At 44.0% G+C, this 6,000-nt stretch overlaps 1 protein-coding gene across 6 annotated transcripts in view; it reads right to left on the bottom strand.

Annotated features, from left to right (window-relative positions):
- The window catches only part of SYTL1 (synaptotagmin like 1), a 295,599-nt gene extending 289,812 nt beyond the window's left edge, over positions 1-5,787 (bottom strand). For 5 of the 6 annotated variants that reach the window (XM_073666188.1, XM_073666187.1, XM_073666186.1 and 2 more), the window contains exon 1: positions 5,638-5,787. The gene's annotated coding sequence lies outside the window, so the exon portion shown is untranslated. Of the gene's footprint in view, positions 1-538; positions 577-5,637 lie in introns of all 6 variants that reach the window. The other variant, XM_073666184.1, reaches the window with a different exon arrangement.
- Between the last annotated feature and the right edge of the window lie 213 nt (positions 5,788-6,000).

Here is a 6,000-nt window from a genome sequence, read left to right on the forward strand (position 1 = left end):
TGGACATTGCAGTCTGGAACTCCGTGGAAAAGTGTGCATGGCTTTTGCAGAGATTACATATAAAGTGTTTTTTTTGTGTATGTTAGTTGTTCATAACACAGACAATATTCTCAAAGTATGTTGCTTTCTATTTTTATAAACTTCTCTATATGACTTGAAAGACCACAAAAAACACTTTTTCAAAATGTGACAAAATTAAAAATATCACCTAAAAAGTAAATAAAAACCCTATAAAAACTTGAAATTCAACAAATTTTTTACATGCAATTTTTTTTGTATCTTGTAAAAACATTAATAGTAGTACCATTAAGGTGCCTAGATCTTAACTACCGAGGAGTAGTCTGATTTTCTATGAACAAAATATACATGCACCCTCTCAGCTGACAGTAAGATTATGATTTACTTTAAGTATTTTCCTAGACAAACAAGCGCCTCATGTGGAAAAAAGACATCTCAAAAACAAGTTAGAATACCATTTGAAAATGTTCACATTTCATGGGCATTTCATATGATCTTGAATGACATATATCATAATTACCTTTAGGCTAGGTGCAGACGTTCATATGTTTTCTCATCCTAGAAAATTGGGTTAATTATGTAAATCATTAGAGTATGATCATAGTGTCATTCGATTCTCCCTGAGGAGAAGATGGGGAAAAAATTCTCCATCTTCTGCCATGACTGTATACACCATTATATTAGTCACATATTTCATAATTTTCGCTTCAGAATCTGACATGCATGTCAATTTTCAAAGTAAGTACATCTAGCTCATCAGGTCTAAGATATTTATATAATGTATGCAATTTGTAACATCATTTTAATGTGTTTCTTAATTATAGATCTTGCACAAAGCATATCTTTCCTTCATCATACAATTGAAACAAAAAAGCAAAACAGAATGTCTAACATCTAAATATTTGTTTGGAGTATATGCAGCGGCGTACATAGACATCATTGTGCCCCATAGCAGAAGTTCTAATCCCCCCCCTCCCTCATCGCCCAAAAACAGAAAATTAATATTCGGCGGGGTCACAGAAGAGCATATCTCACAACTCTGTAGCCCTCACAAAGTAATTTTCCTCTTACTGAAGCCCTAGATTCCCCTTTCATTGCACCCATAAAGAATGATGTCAGCGAAAGCACCCTACGGATACTCTATGATTTCCCCACAGTGAATTACTCCCCACCACTCACACAGTATGATGACCCTAATGTACCCCCCCCTCAACTCCCCCGGCAAAGTATGGTGACCCCAACACAGTATGATCCCCGACTGTGACCCCCACACAGTCCTACATACAGTATAATGACCTACCCACAGTATAATGGCACCCACACCTCTCCACACTGTATAATGGCTCCCACACAGACCTCTATTCAGTGTGATGGACCCCAGACAAACCTTTACACTGCATAAATGCTTGCATATAATGGTCCTCCAATTATTATAATGGCCCCCACATAGCCCTCCAAATATACTAGCCCCCACATAGCCTTCTATAAAGTATAATGGGCCCCACGTAGCCCTCCATATAGTATCATGGGCCCCACATTGCCTTCCATATAGTATAATGCACTCCCATAGTCCTCCACATAGTATAATGCACCCCCCATAGACCTCCATATAGTATAATGCACACCACAGTCCTACATATAGCATAATGCACTCCACATAGTCTTCCATTTAGTATAATGCACTCCCCATAGTCCTCCATATAGTACAATGCACCCCCATAGTCCTCCTTATAGTATAATGCACTCCCCATAGTCCTCCATAGAGTATTATGCATTCCCATAGTCCTCCATAGAGTATAATGCATCTCCATGGTCCTCCATATAGTATAATGCACCCCCCATAGACCTCCATATAGTATAATGCACACCACAGTCCTACATATAGCATAATGCACTCCACATAGTCTTCCATTTAGTATAATGCACTCCCCATAGTCCTCCATATAGTACAATGCACCCCCATAGTCCTCCTTATAGTATAATGCACTCCCCATAGTCCTCCATAGAGTATTATGCATTCCCATAGTCCTCCATAGAGTATAATGCATCTCCATGGTCCTCCATATAGTATAATGCACCCCCCATAGTACCGTATATTATAATGCACTCCCCACAGTCTTCCATATAGTATAATGCACTCCCCTTAGTCCTCCATTTAGTATAATGCACTCCACATAGTCCTCCATATAGTATAATGCACACCCCATAGTCCTCCATATAGTATAATACATCCTCCATAGTCCTTCATATAGTATAATGCACCTCCATATAGTATAATGCCCTCCATAATCTTCCATATAGTATAATGAATCCCTCATAGTCCTCCATATAGTATAATGCACCCCCATAGCCCTCCATATAGTATAATGCCCCTTATAGCCCTCCATATAGCATAATGAACCCCATAGCATTCTATATAGTATAATGTACCACCCATAGTCCTCCATATAGTATTATGGTCACCACAATGTACTCACTTATTTAAAATAATAAATAAATACAATACTCACCTCTCCTCCTCTTCCCTTGCTGTTCTGGCATCCATGACGAGAGTTCTGAAGCGCTGTCTTCACTGCTCGGAACAGACGGCATGATAAAGTGACGTCAGATCCCAGACGCCAAGGGAGAATGATGGAGGAGGGAGCGGACGGCTCCCTCTTTCATCATTGCTTTCAACTGTATCAGCATCCAGGATGCCTATAGAGTTGAATGTGCAATGACGGACAGGGGGCCCGATGCAGGCGCTGGCACCGCGTCCCCCAGGATGATGGATCCCATAGCAGCCGCGTGGCCTGCTGACATTGGTAATACACCACTGAGTATATGTGAACTTTATGTCAAATAGGATTCCTTGAGTTTTCTAGCTTTTCACTTTCAAGCTACCATAAATCGGTACTGTATTTGATTTGCAGCAAAATGTTAAAGTGGTTAAGCCCCCTGTTTTGATAATAACAGGCCCTGCCTGGACTAAACATAAAAAACAAATACTCCACTACCAATCCTCGAGAAGCCAAGTGTTGGTTACCACAGTAGCCACTACTGCTTAGACCATGCTGGAACAATTTTTAGGAAATCAAAGGGTTACCCTTACGCTAGTGACGATGATGACTTGTCCATACTATGGCAGAAAAAAGGCAAGTGTGACTTGTTTCAGACTTTCCACAGCGCTCCTTATTGATATTTTAAACAGAAGTGTTGCCAGTGATTGGCTGTAATTGCTACATATTCCACTATTCAACTAGAGCAGAGGTCCCCAACCGCCGGTCCGCGGACCAGGACCGGGCCGTTGGGGTTTTTCAGCCGGTCCGCGGGGAGAGGGGGCCCCTCCAGCCTCCAGCAGGGCCGCCATCAGAGCATGACTGCCCTGACTCCAGTATGGGGCCCGGCCGGTAGGAGCCCCCTCGGAGCCCCCCTCTTGTGCGTCTCTCTCCTCATGGGGCCCCCGGCCGCATGCTAAGCGCCGGGTCCGGGACATCTTAGCGCTGCGCTGCTGCGGCAGCACCTTCATGATTCCCCTGACTTCCGGTCATGTGACGGCGCCGTCACATGGCCGGAAGTCAGGAGAACCTGGTGTCAGCGATTTGGACGAGCACCAGGATTCTGCAGGGATCGCATGGGGGTAAGTATAACAAGTTTTATTTTTTTTTAAATACAATTAACTAGGAGTGGGGGGAATGGGAGATGCACATGGGGGGAGGGGAGAGATGAGAGATGCACATGGGGGAGGGGAGAGATGAGAGATCCACATGGGGGGGAGGGGAGAGATGAGAGATGCACATGGGGGAGGGGAGAGATGAGAGATCCACATGGGGGGGAGGGGAGAGATGAGAGATGCACATGGGGGAGGGGAGAGATGAGAGATCCACATGGGGGGGAGGGGAGAGATGAGAGATGCACATGGGGGGAGGGGAGAGATGAGAGATGCACATGGGGGGGAGGGGAGAGATGAGAGATGCACATGGGGGGAGGGGAGAGATGAGAGATGCACGGAGGGGGATGAGAGATGCACGGGGGTGAGCTGCACATGGGGGGGTGAGAGATGCACATGGGGGGGTTATGTTTACATAACTTTGTTGCCTTATGAAGGGCGGGGGGGGGCCCCCAAAAATTTCTTGCACAGGGGCCCACTACAGTCTGTGTCCGCCCCTGGGATGAAGTAAATGCAGCTGAACAGCAGCTGTCAGGACAGCTGCCCTGTCCTGCTGCAGGGCGTGATGGGGCCTCAGTGATGCGGCTCCTGGCACAGCACATTATGTGGGGCTCCTGGCATAGCTCCTGGTGGGGACTTGGTCTACACTATATGATAAGTATGCACTAAACTCCAAATCCCTCCATTACCCCGCCCCCATATGACCAAAGCCCCGCCCACCCCACCCGCTCCTTGCTGGGCCATGGAAAAATGATCTTGCTTCAAGACGGTCCCTGGTGCAAAAAAGGTTGGGGACCACTGAACTAGAGGAAGAAGGAGAAAAGAGACCAGCGGGGTACCCAAGCAGCAATACAGGGTAGCAGCCGAAAATCAGTAGGTGAGTATATCATTTTTTTTTAAGTTTAGAACACACTGGTCTGTTTTTAAGAAAACAGTGTGGACAACCACATTAACATTAATAAGCCCTAGTAGTCTGTAACAAATGGTGTCATCAAAAAAACATCCAGTCACCTGCCTGCTACAATACAACATTGCAACATCGCTGCTAGAGCCATCACTAACCAACCGGGCAGCTTGTGTTGGATCCACAGGGGTGAGGCGGTGAGTATGCCATTTATTATTTTATAACCCATGCCTAATTGTTTTTTTTTTAAGCCAGGCACCCCCTTTAAGGATATGTTCCCTCATATTGTATCTTAGAGAATCCTCAGCAAATTCTGCACTGCAAAAATTTCAGCAGCAAGACCGCCTAAATGAAACACGTATTACTCCATTACTAGACTTTGAACATATATTGAAAGCTATTCTACGTGTCCTTGGCTGCTGTGTGGAAAATTGCCAAACATATATTATCATTTTTATTACATTGGTTTCATCTTTAGTGTTTGGTCAACTTTATTTCTGCAATCTTTAATTATTGTTCCTCTAGTTTAAATATTGAACAAAGGAAGCAACTGTACACAAAAGGCGTCTGGTGTGTTAGTGACCGCCGAGAAGAATGGTGCACACACCAAAGATGCAATAGAACAGGCATTGCAAATATGTTTGCTCTGCACCATGCATAGGAAACTGGCCCCCTGCGCTTGTTTGTGTTTTATGACCACCGTTACTGAACTCCTTCCACATGTCAGCATGTCACACAAGCAGAAAAGGGATCCTTAAATCTGTCAATACTACGCACACATACAAGGTGTTGCCTTAGCTTGTCTTAGCTACGCACACAGGTGAGTCTTTTACAATGTCCTTTTCCGTATGTCACTTTTAATCTAACCTCACAAAGGCTTGTGACACTAGCAAGAGTTAAAATCTGGAAAAGAGGAAAGTAAGATCATAACCACATATGGAATTCTTCTGCAAATATCTCACACAGTGGCCAACTTGACTTAAATGCCTGATACTAAACTCTCATTCCATTAGAAATCTCATGGCCGCTCCTATGTTTCTTATTAATTTCCTTTATTTGGGCTTACCTGTGTGTGACAGCACAGATCCTGTCCAGGTGTACAAGCAATTTATGTGGAGCGTAGGTATGTGTGCATACAGTATGCACAGCACTGAGTCACTGCAGAACACTCCACCCACCAGACAGGCACTCCTCTTTCCAGAGTATAGAACAAATATAAAATGCTATTAACTTTGTAAGCCCTGACAGAGTTCCCAGAAGCTCCAGGTGTCCAGTGACAGTCAACTATTTCTATGTTTTTCCTGGAGGTGATAGAACTTGAAGGCGTTTCTGATTTATGAAGTTGGTCAAATTATCAAGTATAATCTTTTTGTGTTTCCAAAAGTGATATTTTGTTAGGATTTATACCACATATTTGATCCTGTTAACC

The sequence above is a fragment of the Phyllobates terribilis genome, unplaced genomic scaffold, assembly GCF_046119375.1.
Source record: "Phyllobates terribilis strain yellow unplaced genomic scaffold, ASM4611937v1 Scaffold_2__4_contigs__length_985480577, whole genome shotgun sequence".
Classification (NCBI taxonomy): Eukaryota; Metazoa; Chordata; class Amphibia; order Anura; family Dendrobatidae; genus Phyllobates; species Phyllobates terribilis.